The 18,662-nt window shown below is 43.6% G+C and overlaps 1 long non-coding RNA gene across 1 annotated transcript in view; it reads right to left on the bottom strand.

The window, feature by feature from the left end:
- The window catches only part of LOC128932028 (uncharacterized), a 68,292-nt gene extending 50,209 nt beyond the window's left edge, over positions 1-18,083 (bottom strand). Inside the window, exons 1-2 of the long non-coding RNA XR_008481235.2 lie at positions 18,006-18,083; positions 5,062-5,134 (exon numbers count right to left, since the gene is read on the bottom strand). This is a non-coding gene — a long non-coding RNA (uncharacterized LOC128932028). The remainder of the gene's footprint in view (positions 1-5,061; positions 5,135-18,005) is intronic.
- Positions 18,084-18,662: the final 579 nt, after the last annotated feature.

The raw sequence follows: 18,662 nt of genomic DNA, 5'->3' as shown, positions 1-18,662 counted from the left end.
GAGCTCAGTAGCTTAAAACAACTGCAAACATTTATTTAGCTCATGACTGCAATTTTGGCAAGGCTCAGCAAGGACAGCTCATCTCTGCTTTACTCAGCATTAGCTGAGGCAGCCCACCTGGGGACTGTAAAACTCATTTTCAAGGAGGTACACTCTCATGGCTGGCACATTTTAAAAAAATTATTATTATTTGGGAGCTCAGCCAGTGTGGTGGTCTGGAAGCCTTCGCTCCTCTTCACGTGGGCATTTCCACATGGGCTACTTGAGCTTCCTCCCAGCATGGTAGCTGGGTTCTTAGAGTGTTTCACAAAAGAACCAGGTGAAGCCCTATCACCTTTTGTGACCTAACCTCAGAAGTCATATTGTATCACTTCTGCCACAATCACAAGATTCAGGGGAGAAAACAAGTGGGAGGACTATAAATTCACATTATACAAAACAGCATGTGGGAAGAAACAGTGTTGCAGTTATCTTTGAAAAATATAACCTGCCATAGGCCACCTAGAACATGTTTGAGTGATGATAAAATCATCAGTGGCAGTGCTGCCCCATCAGCATGCCACAAATACATGAACTAAGACACACATGGTTCAATATCCAGAGAGAAGTGAAGTCTGGCTCCAATATCTAGAGGTTTGCTCTAAAATATAGTGTATCAATAGAGAATCTGAGGTATAGTAAGGCCAGCAGATCAGGAGACGACTGCCTTGAAATGCTAGTTTGCTACTCAGAGTTCCGAGTGGAGAGAGCATGACACATCACAAGAGGCCACTCAAGAAAACACTGAGGGTGGTTATAGACAGAGAATTTTCCTGTGGGCAGGTGACTGTATTATGGTTTCCATAATACAGAAAGGAACCACTGAGGCAGGGTATGAAGGTTTAAGAAAACACCGAGGTTGGTTATAGACAGAGAATTTTCCTGTGGGCAGGTGCCTGTATTACGGTTTCCATAATACAGAAAATACAGAAAGGAACCACTGAGGCAGGGTATGAAGGTTTAAGATTGGTGCTCCCTATTGAGTGGTACCAGGCCCTAAGGTTGCTAGGGCAGGTAGATAATGACCTGGAGTGTGAGATCCTAGTAAAGGAGGAGGTTGAGGTATAGGCTCTGGATTGTTGGTTTGTATTTGCCAAGCATGTTCATAAACAAATTGCTTGCCCCTGGGAGGAGAAGTCCCTCCAGCAGTCAGCAAGACCTCAGATGTCAAAGCACTGGTATCTAGAAGGTAACATACATGGTCAATACAAGGCTCCAGTAGGATGCATGTCCTCCTTGGAATTCTGTTTTTGTTTTTTGAATCTCATATAGTAAAACTGTCATGCAGTCCTATGAGTAGTAACCCCTGCCATCTCATGGCCTAATAGGCTGACACTCTTCTTTGTCTTAGACAAGTAGGGAATTTATTGGCTGCTCACTCCAAAGCTACATTTTTTAATATCCAAAAAGAAGATTTAGGTCTGGCAATGGAGAGGATTAAATGGTATTGCAAGGTCTCCAGAAGTACACACACACACACACACACACACACACACACACACACACAAAACTGTATGTAATTCCATTATAAATAATTAACTGGGGGCCGAGCATGGTGGCTCATGCCTGTAATCCTAGCACTTTAGGAGGCCAAGGCAGGAGGATCACCTGGGGTCAGGAGTTCGAGATCAGCCTGACCAACATGGTGAAACCTGTCTCTACTAAAAATACAAAAATTAGCCAGACATGGTGACAGGCACCTGTAATCCCAGCTACTCAGGAGGCTGAGGCAAGAGAATCACTTGAACCTAGGAGGTAGAGGTTGCAGTGAACCAAGATTGCACCATTGCACTCCAGCCTGGGCAACAAGAGCAAAACTTCATCTCAAAAAAAAAAATTAACTGAGAAGGGGAGGCAATTCTCTGCTTATAGAATCTACTGGATACCTCTTTTAAGAAAGCTCACTGAGCATGACCAGAGAGTGAAGTGTGATTGGATTATTAGAGTTTCTCTATTCTAGAATTTGCCCTCACAGTCCATTAAAGAGGATTCAGATGCTGACCACTAAACTCACTTGTACTATCAACAGAAAAGCTTCCTTCTGGCCTCCCTATGTGTCTTGAGCTTCCTTACAGCATGGCAGCTGAGTTGGGAGAATGAGTAGCCAATGTGCAAGCATTCTAAGACGCAGGAGGCAGAAGCAGCTAGCCCTCCACAGACTAGGCACAGCAACAAACTGGCACAGCAACTCCTCTATCACATTCTATTGGGTAAGCAATCGTCGGGCCACCCTGGATTCTAGGGAGGGGAAATAAATTCTGCCTCTCCGTAGGGACTGAAAAAGAATCTGCAGTCATCTTTAATCTACCACACAGAGTGAAGCCAAATAAAAGAGGAACAAAATTTCTCTTTTAGATCCCGAAAGTTCCAGAAACATGGGGAATGCAGACTTTGCCTGTGTCGGGGATGAAGCTGTGGTTTGATGCTGATGTTATCTTTTTTTCACTGTGCTTGGAAAAGTAACATTGTACTATTTATCCTTAATTCATAACTTTACCAGGATGTGCTAAAGTGTCTTTTCTCATTAATCACATTTGGAGCTCGGAGCACTCTTATCTGCAAACCAAGTCTTTTGTCAAACAAGTGAAGTTTTCAATTACGAGTGTGATTAACTCCCTTCCATCTGTTCCATCTTCTCCATCTGGAATACCTATTAGTCTCACTTAGGTCTCCAAGATCTGGTGTCCAAATCTTTTTTTCTCCTCATGATTTCTATTTCTGTGTTCTTTCTGCTTTGAGAAAGAGCTTTTCATTTTGTACTTCAGCTCCGCAACCACTAATTCAATTGTCAGCAGTGACTGCTGCTTTCGCTCTATTTGTCTATTCATTGTAGGTGGGGACCACATCCAACTTTTTTTTTTAGTTCCTAAGTTCAGACTGGCCATTGCCTATAATGTGTTGTGTGCGTGTGTGTGTGTATGTGTCTGTGTGTCTGTGTGTGTCTGTGTGAGCATGATTGGGTGGATATAGCGTAGGTACACAGGTCTTTGTACTTACCCATGGTATTTATAAAAGCTAAGAAAGCACCTTCCCCTTGTCTCAATATTAGGATATGCCCTTCAAAACTAATTACAGCCTCTCAACATGCTCCTTAATATAATTAACATGAGTGATTAATGCTTTAACATATAATGTAGTATTTTTAACGGTATATACATCTGGTAAGGATAAAATAGGTATCTTCCCATATAAGGGATAGTCTATGTACTCTCCTGCTCAAAGAATAATTATAATATTTTGATAAAAACACAAAGATACCAAATGATAAAATAGCCAAAGTTACTATATGCACGCTCCTCAGAGATTAAGCCTGTATGGGTTTCCTCGCTCCTAGGGAATACCCTCTACCCACAGGAAGAATGCCCTCCGTCCTCTTATGGGCAACTGTTTTCTGGTGCAGCCACTGGAGTCACCTTCCACCAAACAGGAGGCTCCCACTTTTACTTTCAGCCTTGGGTCTTCCCAGCACGGGACACATGGCCTCTCTGTCAAAGCTGTGGGGGTTAAGGTCTTCAGTGACCAGTAAATGGTATAGTCATTCCACCAGTTTTGACATAGTGAGGGGAAACTGACCAGAGGTAGTCTTCAAATGACTGACACTCATAGTATTATTCAACATAGCAAAGAACTATTCACTTTAATCTATCTAAACTAAATCTTCCATATTAATTAATATTCATAAGTATTTATTTGGGGTGGGATAGAAGCCACAGTGCCTTAATCTCTGTGGGGCCTTAGTCACCTTAGTTGGTGACTGATGGACCAGCACAGTGGGTGAATATCAGTAGGTATGGACATTCCCTCCTTCTCTAGTATCTGGATTGGATCTTGTGAAAGGGCTTTGTATAAAGGAGGCCCAGGACCTCTGGCTGGCAACTTGGCCAGCCAGCATCAGGCAAGCACAGCTGTAGCACACACTCCCCTGTGTCAAGAGCAAGTCCCATCAAGCTATGCATACCCATGGTTCTTATTCCCTATATGAGGAGCTTCTCTGATATTGATACTCCCATGGGTCTTGTTGCTCATATCCTGGCTAGGATTGGACCAAATTAGCCAACCCTAATCTTTACTGACCCTAGATATGATTAGTACACATATTGGCTCTGCTGCCCACCTTCCCTAACTTGCCACAGACAGGTTTTGTGGATTTGTAAACCAGGCAGCCCTCACAAGTTGGTGATGATAATATGTAAGGAGTGGGCGGCCTTTATATATTGACAGAGACAAGTGACGAGAACTGGAACCTTAAAGTCACCATTCATATGTTTATTATCCTCAAACTCCACCAAACAAGTGTACTGAGTAGATCCCACTCAGCACTTCTCTCTAGGCTGGAGATGAGGGTAAGGAAAACTTTTCCTTTCTCCAAGGTGTTGATGAAATGTAGGGGGAAAAATGTGCAACCCTTTTATAACAAAGAAGTATAAAAGTGTTGGCTGGATCAGCAACCAGTTCTTTTGCATGGATGACCTAGAACTTCAATATGAAATGTGGGAGAACTCAGCATCTGTTGTTTTGTTTTAAGCCTGTGGAGGTATTGCTGGAAATGCAAGACAAAGATTCTCGTTTTAATACCCTTTTGAGGCCGGGTGCGGTAGCTCACGCCTGTAATCCCAGCACTTTGGGAGGCCAAGGCAGGTGGATCACGAGGTCAAGAGATCGAGACCATCCTGGTGAACATGGTAAAACCCCGTCTCTACTAAAAATACAAAAAATTAGCTGGGCATGGTGGCCCGTGCCTGTAATCCCAGCTACTCGGGAGGCTGAGGCAGGAGAATTGCCTGATCCCAGGAGGCGGAGGTTGCGGTGAGCCGAGATCGCGCCATTGCACTCCAGCCTGGGTAACAAGAGCGAAACTTCGTCTCAAAAAACAAAACAAAACAAAAATACCCTTTTGAATGTTGCTATTCTGTTTAAAGAGGAAGACATTAAAGTTTGCAAAAAAAAAGACCTATTCATGAAGCATTTGCAAAATCAATGAAATATAAACAAGCAATAGATATGATTTAAGAACATACTTACCTTGATGACTTGAAGACCCAACAGATACTGTTGTTAATAAGCCCACTGACATCACTTTAATCAGCCAGCATCTCTGGGAATAATTTTGAAAAGAAAGAAAAAGAGAAAATTGGCTCTTTTCCCTGTCTTTGCTGCTGAGATTATTAAAATACTAAAACACAAAACTAAGCATTAATAACTTGTTTTATTTTTCAGTGAAATAAGATCATCTTCATAATTATCTTTTCACTTCAACCATGCATATATCATAGATTTGAACATCTAGCTGATACTTGATAAATGGCTTTAAGTATGATAGTTTCAAATTGACCTTGATGTCTGACTCACCCTTAATTATTGATTAGAAATATGCCACCTGTCTCTGTTGCATCTTTATTACCAGGAGTAGCAATGATCAGTAATCCTATCTCATGCTGTAATTGCTTACAAATTTGTTTTCTGTATTTCCTAATTTTGTAAATGGTATTTGATTTGGTGATCCTGGACACCTAATGCTTTGAAATCTCTATACACCAGAAAAGTGGATTAACTTAACAGCATAATGTGTTTTACTTATTTTTAGGTCTATCATTAGTATTTAGCCAATTTAGTAGTAAAAAATAGGAAAAAATTTAGAATGAATTTTTAGTCTATCAAACAACTCTTAGATTGGCTTAGAAAAAAATTGGAAGATTAAAAGCATACAGCTCTGGGAAGAGTATGGTGAAACAGGCAGCCTAATAAAAAGTCTGATAAAATCATAAGTTGCCATGAACTTGGTAGACAGGCAAAGCAATTGTAGAACATTTATCAAAATTTAAAATTCCTTTTTTTTTTTTTTTTGAGACAAAGTCTTGCTGTGTTGCCCAGACTGGAAGTGCAGTGGCGTGATCTCTGCTCACTGCAATCTCTACCTCCTGAGTTCAAGCGATTCTCTCTAGTAGCTGGCATTACAGGCACCTGTCACCATGCCCGGCTAATTTTTTGTGTTTTTAGTGGAGATGGGGTTTCACCATGTTGGCCAGACTGGTCTTGAACTCCACACCTCAAATGATCCACCCGCCTCGGCCTCCCAAAGTACTGGAATTAAAGGCATGAACAACTGTGCCTGGACAAAATTTAAAATTCTTATGCTCTTTGACTCAGTTTTATAGAAATAAAAGCTCAACAACATGAATATGTTATTAATCACTTAATTAGCGCCTTCCTTTTTTGTATAGGTACATCAAAAAAAGATTTCCTGAGAGAGAACTGGGCAAGGATGTGAGTGGTGGGGCTGAGAACATTCATGAAACATCCTTCATGTTTCATACAATTCCAAAAGAAATAGCTTTTATCCTAGAGACGTTGATTTTATGTTTTCAACCTATGCATCTCTCTGGAATACTAAGAATGTATTTATTCAAAATGTATAATAATGAATAATATGCATTTATTCAAAAAATAGTTCTTATTTACCACCAGGGAAGTTCTCTTAGGTTAGCCCCTCTCCCCAGTGTACAACTATATAATTTGAATTTTCCTTGATATCTCTTTACAAAGATTCTGGGAAAATTGGTAACATGGAATTTGAAGAAAGAAGTGAAAAGCCCCCAAAATAACTGTTGAACAGATGATAATTTTCAAAAATATTTGTATCCGTATATGTAACATTCTGTCAAAACAAAACCCGTGGATGTGCAAGTTCTTGACTTTCTTCTCCTTTGCTTGCAATTCTGTCAAACTGCCACCAGCTGGCCAGCTCCAGCTAGATTAAACAGGAAATGTGTCTGTTTTTGGTGTTTTGCTTAGTTTTCATCCACAAGAGCTACTGCACTCGCCCCATGCCTACTAGTCTTTATTTTGCAAATAAAAATCTTTTCTAAAAATATGCTTCTTTTTTAAGAACACTTATTCTGTAATACTCTGCTAGGTATTTGTGTGGGAATAAAATCCAAAAACTAACAACTACAACAACAAAAATATCAGTTTCTGCTTTCAAGAATAAACCTCTGGGAGCCGCGGTGGCTCCAACCAGTTGTCCTGGCACTTGAGGAGGCGAGGCTATGAGTTCAAGGCCAACCTGAGCAACATAAGAAGCTCTCATTCATTAACAACAACAACAAAAAAGAATAAACCTCAGAGGGTATGGACAGGTGGAATTCAGACAAGAGGGAATCTGATAGCAAAGGCTGTGGGAAATGTATGCCTACATGGAAGACAATGCAAAGCAGAATAAGAATGAGATATTATTCTATGTGCTATCTGCTGAATGGACATCACCAACAAAAAGACACAGCTGGTCGGGCACGGTGGCTCACGCCTGTAATCCCAGAACTTTGGGAGGCCAAGGCGGGTGGATGAGCTGAGGTCAGACATTCAAGACCAGACTGGCCAACATGAGGAAACCCCATCTCTACTAAAAATACAACAAATTAGCCAGGCATGCTGGTGTGCGCCTGTAATCCCAGCTACTCAAGAGGCTGAGGTAGGGAGAATCTCTTGAACCTGGGAGGCAGAGGTTGCAGTGAGCCAAGATTGCACCACTGCACTCCAGCCTGGACAAGAGTGAAACTGTCTCAAAAAAAAAAAAGACATTTGCTATCAAATGTGTGGGAAAACAGATATAGGCACAAAGTATATGTAACATAAACTAGTAAACAGCTGGGGAAAAATATGACAGTCTGTATTACAAAAGGTGCTCAAGTGTTTATAGCTTTGCTCCAATAATTCTACAAAAGAGGAAGATAACTAGGAAAACACTGGGATATTAAAAATGATAGCCAAACATACATGAAAATTATCCAAATTAAAGGAGGCTAAGGAAACTAACTAAAGGCAATATTTGACCTTAGACTGAATCCTGTACTGGAGGAAAAAAACTACTGCTCTAAAGAAAATTATTGGGTCAAATGATGAAATTTGGGTATTCTCTGTAGATCAGATAAAGCAATATATTCATATGGGTTTGCAGGTTGGTAACTGTAGTAACAAGAGTGAGTATCCTTATTCTTAGAATATGTGCCATAAAGTATTTAGGAGTAAAGGACCGTGGCTTATGTAATTTACCTAAAATTGTTGCTACCGGGTGCAATGGCTCACGCCTGTAATCCCAACATTTTGGGACACTAAGGCTGGCGGGTCACTTGAGCTCAGGAGTTTGAGACCAGCTTGGGCACCATGATGAAACCCCATACTAAAATCAAAAATTAGCCGGGTGTGGGGGCATGCACCTGTAATCCCAGCTACTGGAGAGGCTAAGGCACTAGAATCGCTTGAACCCAGGAGATGGAAGCCGAAGCAAGCCATGGTCATGCCACTGAGATTCTGGCTCAAAAAATAAATAATAAATAAGTGAATAAGGCAAGTGAGGTAAAATGTTAATAGGAGGTCAATCTGGGAAAGGGGTTTATGGATGGTCCATTGAATATTTTCACTTCTTTAACATTTTTAAGTTTGATATTATTTCCAAAACTGTTTTAAAAGAATTCCTCTTAGAAAAAAAAATAGTCAAAGGCAGTATGTAGATGAAAATAAGTATATTGATATTTACTTATATATTAAGCAAAATATTTGAAAATATTCCTAGCTCCAGCCAGGCCAATGTGTTCCTCCTATGACCTTCTTCCCCAGCACACCCTTCCCCAGCTCCCATGCTTCCAGGCTTTAGGTTCTCGGGGACTTCCCACCACACCGCCTGATGTCACCTTCGCTTCTTCTGGATCTGGCTCCCAAACCCACAGCCCAAGATCCCCCTGTCCCAACAGCACGCCCCAGGAGACCAAGACCAGCTCAGCAAATGCCCCACCCTCACAGGTGGCTTCTTGAGCTTTCTACTTCATGGCAGCCTAGAGTGCACAGACCAAACGTTTTCTCCCCTCAGCCTTCCCATCCCTTCACTCCCCTCTTTATCCACGTTACATCCACCGCCCTTCATTGCAGCAGTGTTCCCTCCTATACATGAAACTCCCCTGCCCCTTGTCTTTGTTCATTTAGCAAAATCCCTTTATGATAAAGTCCAGTCCTTATGCCTGAAAGAAAGCCCCTTGGTGATGCGGTCCCACCCTCCTCTCTCTGGGTGCACCAGCTGGCATTGTTGCATTCAGCTTCTTGAACAGCTGTGCCCATCCCTCCATGGGGAAGGCTGTTCCATCTGCTTGGTGCTCTTTCACTCTGCAATCCCTATTAACCCATTCTTGTTTTCCTTCAGATCTTAGCTCAATTTCCACTTTTGCAAGAAAGCACCTTCTGGCCTCCCTGGGCAGAACGAATCCTTCCATTCTGGGTTCTCTTAACCCTACATGTGTCTCTTCCTAACCAGAACTCATTCGTGAGCTGTGAGAAGGTGGAAGTGTGTCTCCTTTGCTCACTGTGGCATTGCCAGCGAACTCCACATACTGAGTGGCGCACACAACGGGAGGCATGTGGCACATGCTATGAGTGTGGGTCTACCTTCCCATGGGAGAAGAGGACTGGGATCCTTATTTGGTTTGTGGGCCAAGACCACAAAACCAAACACCTTCTCCTGGTAGTGAAGGAGTTCAGAACATACCGCCCCAAAATATGCCATTGTGACGTATTAATTATTCTGAGCTAAAGGAACTTGAGAAACAGCAGATGCAGAAAGGGCTTTCTGACCTCCCTCCCTTTTTTGACCTAAAAGCAAGTCATAAAGTTTCTGGTAAGAAAGATGCCTTCTTTGTACCAGGAGGAGAAGAGCATTCTTATCACCAGAGATTAGGAGTCAATGGAAAATTGATCTGTACAAACCTATTAAAATAACCTTTATCATCCATTAGCCCCATACATTTTCTAGACACTTTTCCACAACGTACTGCCTAAACCCATTTGTCCTGTCACTTCTCCGCAAATGTATCCTTTGCTTTAAAAAAAAAAATACTATATAAGCTCTGGGTCCTGATCATTTCTTTGGGAATTTATTTTTCTTATGAGCATTCCCTTATGCCTATAAAAATATTAAATAAAACCTATACTCCTTTTTACTGTTAATCTGTCTGATGGCAGTTTAATTCTCAGACCCAGCACCAGAACCTAGGAAGGTAGACGGAGTCTTCCACCCCCACAGCAGAACATGGCTGCTGACAGCCTGTCTGCCCACTTGGTTGGAGCTAACTCAGGAGCTGTGCTGGACCTGAGTGTGCCGGACCTGAGTGTGCTGTACCTGAGTGTGCTGGATCTGAGTGTGCTGGATCTGAGTGTGCTGGACCTGAGTGTGCTGGACCTGAGTGTGCCGGACCTGAGTGTTCTGGATCTGAGTGTGCTGGATCTGAGTGTGCTGGATCTGAGTGTGCTGTACCTGAGTGTGCCGGACCTGAGTGTGCCGGATCTGAGTGTGCCGCACCTGAGTGTGCCGGATCTGAGTGTGCTGTACCTGAGTGTGCCAGACCTGAGTGTGCTGTACCTGAGTGTGCCGGACCTGAGTGTGCCGTACCTGAGTGTGCCGGACCTGAGTGTGCCGTACCTGAGTGTGCCGGACTTGAGTGTGCTGGACCTGAGTGTGCTGGATCTGAGTGTGCCGGACCTGAGTGTGCTGGATCTGAGTGTGCTGGACCTGAGTGTGCTGGATCTGAGTGTGCTGTACCTGAGTGTGCTGCACCTGAGTGTGCCTGACTTGAGTGTGCTAGACCTGAATGTGCTGGATCTGAGTGTGCCGGACCTGAGTGTGCTGAATCTGAGTGTGCTGTACCTGAGTGTGCCGGACCTGAGTGTGCTGGATCTGAGTGTGCCGTACCTGAGTGTGCCGGACCTGAATGTGCCGTACCTGAGTGTGCCGGACATGAGTGTGCCGCACCTGAGTGTGCCGGACTTGAGTGTGGGGGACCTGAATGTGCCGGATCTGAGTGTGCCAGACCTGAGTGTGCTGGACCTGAGTGTGCTGGATCTGAGTGTGCCGGACCTGAGTGTGCTGGATCTGAGTGTGCTGTACCTCAGTGTGCTGGATCTGAGTGTGCTGGATCTGAGTGTGCCGTACCTGAGTGTGCCGTACCTGAGTGTGCCGGACCTGAATGTGCCGTACCTGAGTGTGCCGGACCTGAGTGTGCCGCACCTGAGTGTGCCAGACTTGAGTGTGCCGGACCTGAATGTGCTGGATCTGAGTGTGCCGGACCTGAGTGTGCTGGATCTGAGTGTGCTGTACCTGAGTGTGCCGGACCTGAGTGTGCTGGATCTGAGTGTGCCGTACCTGAGTGTGCCGGACCTGAATGTGCCATACCTGAGTGTGCCGCACCTGAGTGTGCCGGACTTGAGTGTGCCGGACCTGAATGTGCTGGATCTGAGTGTGCCAGACCTGAGTGTGCTGGATCTGAGTGTGCCGGACCTGAGTGTGCTGGATCTGAGTGTGCTGTACCTGAGTGTGCTGGATCTGAGTGTGTCGGACCTGAGTGTGCTGGACCTGAGTGTGCTGGACCTGAGTGTGCCGGATCTGAGTGTGCGGGACCTGAGTGTGCCGTACCTGAGTGTGCCGGACTTGAGTGTGCTGGACCTGAGTGTGCCGGATCTGAGTGTGCCGGACCTGAGTGTGCTGGATCTGAGTGTGCCGGACCTGAGTGTGCTGGATCTGAGTGTGCTGGATCTGAGTGTGCCGGACCTGAGTGTGCTGGACCTGAGTGTGCCACACCTGAGTGTACTGGACCTGAGTGTGCTGGACCTGAGTGTGCTGGATCTGAGTGTGCCGGACCTGAGTGTGCCGGACCTGAGTGTGCTGTACCTGAGTGTGCGGGACCTGAGTGTGCTGGATCTGAGTGTGCGGGACCTGAGTGTGCCGGACCTGAGTGTGCCGCACCTGAGTGTGCCGCACCTGAGTGTGCTGTACCTGAGTGTGCTGGATCTGAGTGTGTCGGACCTGAGTGTGCTGGACCTGAGTGTGCTGGACCTGAGTGTGCCGGATCTGAGTGTGCTGTACCTGAAGACTCCAGACATCAGCTTCCAACTGACTGATGGGGCTAACAAGGTGAAAGTGGGGAGTGGAGGCCCATCCTCAGGCGTTCTCTCTGGCGAAGGGGAAGATACTCTGAGTTAAGGGAACATGTGCTCAGAGCTTGGCTGATGTCTGAATCCCAGCTGCAGCGGGCTGTACATATTTAGTGGGCTTGGTATCGAGTGTCTTAGTCATTAGCAGGTAGGGTTGGAAGGTCAAGGCCCATTATTAATATCAGTTGGCAGGGACCAAGATGCTGAAGCTGACCGTGATACAGTCACCTTTTATAGCATCATGTGTCATTGACACCTTTGTGTGTAAATGTTTATTAGATCATTATTGAGTTTAGAAGGGATATGGGGCAGATGGAGAAAGCCTACAGGTTTGTGAGTAAAGACAAGGGACGGTGATTTTGGATGGGAAAGACAAAAGCAAAACTAACAAAATGCATTATAATAAGAACGTATAAACCCTCTCTTGGCAACTGAAAAGAGAGGACTCAACCTCGCTACAATTTGATTTGTTTTAGTTGTGTGTCTTATTCATCCTTTGGCCTCATTTTCTTCTGGCTTAGCACGTTCAAAAAGAATTGTGTTTATTTTACCCTGAGAAGTTGGATCCCTTGGGTTTCTATTTCCTTTGAGCAGCAGAAGAACCAAAAAGGAATGAATTCTGAACACCCTGAGAAAACAGATTTGTGGAAATACACAGGAGATGGTGTTCAAGATGAGTTTATTCCAGCGGAAGCAGAGTCTTTATAGCCCTGCCAAGGCCAATGAATCCTGTGGTGTATCCCTACGGTTCAGCATCCACCCTCCCAGCCAAGAGGGGCCTATCCTCTCCTCCAGGCTACTCAGGAAGGCTGGTGCGGTCAGGTCTTGCTATTCATAGGCTCATTATTCAGCACCTGGCTTCTGCCTCCACTCTGCTCCCTCCTGTCCGCCACTATTTGGCCATTTCACTGCTCGCTCGCATTGCTGCCAGAAAGTGGGCAGCAGGGAAAATTAAAGCTAAACCATGAACCAGCCATTGTTGCCACTGCCAAACAGACATCGTGAATGATTGGGCTGAAAGGGAAGCAGACGCTCATGTCGCAGGTGAAGGTTGGGGATATGCTGAGAATTCTGAGGACTCATCCTATCTTTATCTAGCATGGAAATTTGAAATTTGACTTTTAGGACTGAAGGAAAAAGGAAAGATGGAGAAATAGTGGGTCTGTGTACTGGGCAGATCACCCTCTTCTAGAAAAAACTGCCCACAGACTCCTAATGCTAAAGTGGCCAAAAGATTTCTATCACATGGCACTGACTCACCAGCACCACATTTGATGAGTCCAGGAGGAGCCACCCAGTTCAGCAGCCCTTTAGTCAGTGCGTGGGCTTGTAATCAGCCTAGGAAAAATTGGGCCTGGGGATTCTTGGGAATTTGAATTAAGAAAGCTGGAAGAGGGCCAGGCCACATGCCTGCAATCCCAGCATTTTGGGAGGCCGAGGTAGGCAGATCACTTGAGGCCAGGAGTTCGAGACCTGCCTTGCCAACATGCTGAAACTCCATCTCTACTAAAAATGCAAAAATTGGCCAGGCGTGGTGGTGCACACTTGGAATCCCAGCTACTCAGGAGGCTGTGGTGGACGGATTGCTTCAGTCTAAGAGTCAGAGATTGTAATGAGCCAAGATCTCACCACTGCCTGCTCAGCCTGGGCAACAGATAGAGACCCTATCTCCTTTTTTAAAAATTTTAACTAAAAATTTAATAACTGGGCCACATTCCAGCAGCAAGTATGAAGAGTAGATAATCTAATGAAAATAATGGATGGAAAAAAGTTGGCTTCTTAGCATACAACGGAGTGGTATTAATGACAGTGTAAAGATCTGAAGTCCCTGCTGGTGTCTCTATAGCTCTTTTAAGAATCTACAGGTTTTTGTTTGTATGTTTGTTTGTTTGTTTTGAGACAGTCTCATTCTGTTGCTCAGGCTGGAATGCAGTGGCGTGATCTCAGCTCACTGCAACCTCTGCCTCCTGGATTCAAGTGACTCTCCTGCCTCAGCCTCCCAAGCACCTAAGATTACAGGTGTGTGCCACTACGCCTGACTAATTTTTATATTTTTAGTAGAGATGGGGTTTCATCATGTTGGTCAGGCTGGTCTCAAACTCCTGACTTCAAGTGATCCATCCACCTCGGACTCCCAACATGCTGGGATTACAGGCATGAGCCACCACACTCAACCAAGAATCTGCATTTTTAACTGAGTACAGGGGCTCTTGGGAGACTGAGATGGGAGTATTGCTTAAGGGCAGCAGTTCAAGATCAGCCAAAGCAAAGAAGCAAGACCCTATCTCAAAATATAAATTAATTTAAAAAATTTTAAAGTATCTGTATTTGTGCTTGTGCAATTTTCCAGTGATTATCATGAAAACAACAGAAGATCTAATGCATCCCTGGGATTGAGATAGGAGATCAGCTGGACTTGTCTTCTGAGCCTCAGTCTCCCTGCTGCTGATCAAGACAGGATGTGGCACCAGCTAGAACCAAGATGGTGATGAAAGTGACCTCTAGTTACCCTTATTAATTATTTGCATTTGCTAAAGACACTCCCATCAGTGCCTTGACAGTTTACAAATGCTGTGGCAATGATCCAGAAGTGACCTTGTGTGGTTTCAGGAACTCTCCACCCCTTGTTCATGAATAAGCCCCTTATTTAGGATATAAATAAAAGTGGGTATAAGCAGAGCTAGCCAGCAATCCACAGATGCTCTTCTGTGCTACCATACCTACGGGATAGCCCTGTTTGTCTATACAGCAGCCATTCTGTGGACACCATTGCTCTAATAAACATGCTTTCTTTCACTGTTGTCTCACTCTTGAATTCTTTCGTGAGCAAAGCCACAAACCCTCACAGGCTGAGCCCCAGTTTTGTAGTTTGCCTGTATCAGAATGACATCTCCAGGAATTAAATAGTAGAGATGTCTGCTTTGGGGGAACAGAGGAAGATAGAGCAAGCTATTGTCCCTTCACACTTTAAAGTCAATAATGGTGGGTGCAGTGGCTCATGCCTGTAATCCCAGCACTTTGGGAGGCCGAGGTGCACAGAGAGCCTGAGCCGAGGAATTCGAGACCAGTCTGGGTAACATCACGGTTAAACATCTTCTCTACAAAAAAATACAAAAAAAGATTGTCAGGCATGGTGGTGTGCACCTGCAGTCCCAGCTACCTGGGAGGCTGAGGTGACAGGCTCGTCTGAGCTCAGGAGGTTGAGGTTGTAGCAAGCTATGATTGTGTCACTGCACTCCAGCCTGGGTGACAGAGTAAGAATCTGTCTCAAAAAAAAAAAAGAAAGAAAGAAAGTCAATGGCTATTTGATTACCTAAATTCAGTCTCACATTCCCCTTTTGCACATTCTATAGAAAATAAAATGACATAGTGAAGGGGCACTCAGCAAAGATAGGACATAGATGAATTTTGTCTTCTCTATTCCATAGTTTTTCTTTTTTTCCACTTTTATTTAATGTTTTATTAAAGAACAGTATATATACATAATAAATATCAATACAAACAAACTAGAAAATTTAGAAGAAATGGATAAATTCCTGGACATATACACCCTCCCAAGACTGAACCAGGGAGAAGCTGAATCCCTGAATAGACTAGTAACAAGTTCTGAAATTGAGGCAGTGAGAAATAGCCTACCAACCAAAAAAATCCTAGGGCCAGATGAATTTACAGCTGAATCCGACTAGAGGTACAAAGAGCAGCTGATACCCTTTTTTCTGAAGTTATTCCAAACAATTGAAAAGCAGGGACTCCTCCATGACTCATTCTATGAGGCCAGCATCATCCTGACACTAAAACCTGGCAGAGATACAACAAAAAAAGAAAACTTCAGGCCAATAACCTGATAAACAGCAATGCAAAAATTCTTGATAAAATGCTGGCAAACCAAACACAGCAACACATCAAAAACTTATTCACCATGATCAAGACAGCTTCATCCAGAGGATGCAAGGCCAGTTCAATGTATGCAAATAAGTAAATGTAATTCATCACATAAGCAGAACTAATAACAAAAACCACATGATTATCTCAATAGATGCAGAATAGGCCTTCAATAAAATTCAGCATCCCTTCATGTTAAAAACTCTCAATGAACAAGGCATTGAAGGAACATACATCAAAATAATAAGAGCCATTTATAACAAACCCACAGTCAATATCATACTGAATGGGCAAAAGCTGGAAGCATTCCCTCTGAAAACCAGCACAAGATAAGGATGCCCTCTCTCACCACTCCTATTCAACATAATATTGAAAGTTCTGGCCAAGGTAAGCAGGCAAGAGAAAGAAATAAAGGTACTCAAAAAGGAAGAGAGGAAATCAAATTGTCTTTTTTTGCAGATGACATGATCCTTTAACTAGAAAACTCCATCATTTCAGGCCAAAAATTCCTTAAGCTGGTAAGCAACTTCAGCAAAGTCTCAGGATACAAAATCAATGTGTAAAAGTCATGAGCATTCCCATACACCAATAACAGACTGGCAGAGAGCCAAATCATGAATGAACTCCCATTCACAATTGTTACAAAGAGAATAAAATACCTAAGAATACAGCTAGCAAGGGAAGTGAAGGGCCTCTTCATGAAAGAACTACAAACAACTGCTCAAGAAAATCAGAGAGGACACAAACAAATGGAAAAACATTCCATCCTCACGGATAGGAAGAATCAATATTGTGAAAATGTCCATACTGCCCAAAGTAATTTATAAATTCAATGCTATTCCCATTAAACTACCACTGAGATTCTTCACAGAATTAGAAGAAACTATTTTTAAATTCATGTGGAAGGAAAAAAAGAGCTTTTATAGCCAAGACAATCCTGAGCAAAAAGAACAAACCTGGAGGCATCAGGCTACCTGAGTTCAAACTATACTACAAGGCTACAGTAACCAAAACAGTAGGGTACTTGTACAAAAAACAGACACTTAGGCCAATGGAACACAATAGAGAACTCAGAAATAAGACCGCACATCTACAACCATCTCATATTTTTGACAACCCTTACAAAAACAAGCAATGGGAAAAGGATTCCCTACTTAATAAATTGTGCTGGGAGAACTGGCTAGCCATATACAGAAAACTGAAACTGGACCTCTTCTTTATACCTCATATAAAAATTAACTTAAGATGGATTAAAGACTTAAATGTAAAAACCAAAACTATAAAAACCCTAGAATAAAATCTAGGCAATACCATTCAGAACATAGGAATACTATGCAGCCACAAAGAGGAATGAGAGCATGTCTTCTGCAAGGACATGGATGGAGCTGGAAGCTCTTGTTCTCAGCAAACTGATGCAGGAAAGAAAACCAACACCGCATGTTTTCACTTGTATTTGGGAACTGAAAAATGAGAGCACATGAAAACAGGTAGGGGAACAACACACACTTGGGCCTGTTGGGAGATGGGGTAGGGGAAGGGACTGCATTGGGAAAAATAGCTAATGCATGCTGGGCTGAATTCCAAGGTGTTGGATTGATAGTGCAGCAAATCATGGCACACATTTATCTATGTAACAAACATGCGATTCCTGCCCATGTATCCCAGAGCTTAAAATAAAGATAAAAAAAAAACAGATCAGGCGCAGTGGCTCACACCTGAAACCCCAACACTTTGGGAAGCCAAGGCAGGTGGATCACGATGTCAAGAGATCAAGACCATCCTTGCCAACATGATGAAACGCAGTCTCTACTAAAAATATAAAAATTAGCTGGCCACAGTGGCACATGCCTGTAGTCCCAGCTACTCGGGAGGCTGAGGCAGGAGAATTGCTTGAACCCAGGAAGCAGAGGTTGCAGTGAGCAGAGATGGTGCCACTGCACTCCAGCCTGTTGACAGAGTGAGACTTTGTCTCAAATAAATTAATAAATAAATAGAACAATACCCATACAGAATAAATCTTAAGTGTATAGCTGGGGGAATCATTTTCACAAACTAAACCCATGATCGAAACAAAGTAAACAGCAACAAGATAAAGGAATAGAACAGCAGCTCACCGACAGCTCTCAATGCCCACTTCCGGCCACTCATCCCTCCTGGACCAACGTTACCTCTCTTCTGACTTTTAGCAATGTAGATTAGCTTTGCCTGCTCTTGTACGTCATAGCAATGGAATTCTAAAGCACATGCTTTTGGGTGCCTGAAGTATTTCACATAATGTTCTGCTTGTGAGCTGCATCCATGCTGTTGCCTTTAATAATAGATTTCTGCTGTTGAGTGGTATTCTGCGATGTGAACAGACCAGAATTGTCTGTTCTACTGTTGAAGAACATTTGGGTTGTTTCCGTTTGTTCTGTTACAAATAATGCTGCTACCTCCATGCACATAACTTTTGCTGAACACATGTACACATTTCTGTTGGGTATGTAGGAAGGAGTAAAATTGCCAGAACACAGGATTTACACATGTGTAGCTTTCGTGGATGTTTTCAAAGCGTTTTCCAAAGTGGTTGACCATTAGCTTTCCCTTTAACACTCCCTTATTCCTGCTTCAGCTCCCATGTTTTTGTCCAGTTCTCACCCCTTCCCTCTACCACCTCCATGCTCTGCACTCGAAGCTTGCCTACTGACTCTGCCTGCCCAGGTTTGGCTGAATGTGCACACATACCCCTATCCCAACCTTGCACAGCATCAAATATTCTAGACCTTTTCCTT

This window comes from Callithrix jacchus, chromosome 5, assembly GCF_049354715.1.
Source record: "Callithrix jacchus isolate 240 chromosome 5, calJac240_pri, whole genome shotgun sequence".
NCBI classification, from domain to species: Eukaryota; Metazoa; Chordata; class Mammalia; order Primates; family Cebidae; genus Callithrix; species Callithrix jacchus.
The sequence above is the reverse complement of the archived record's forward strand: the minus strand, read 5'-3'. Positions and strand labels throughout refer to the sequence as shown.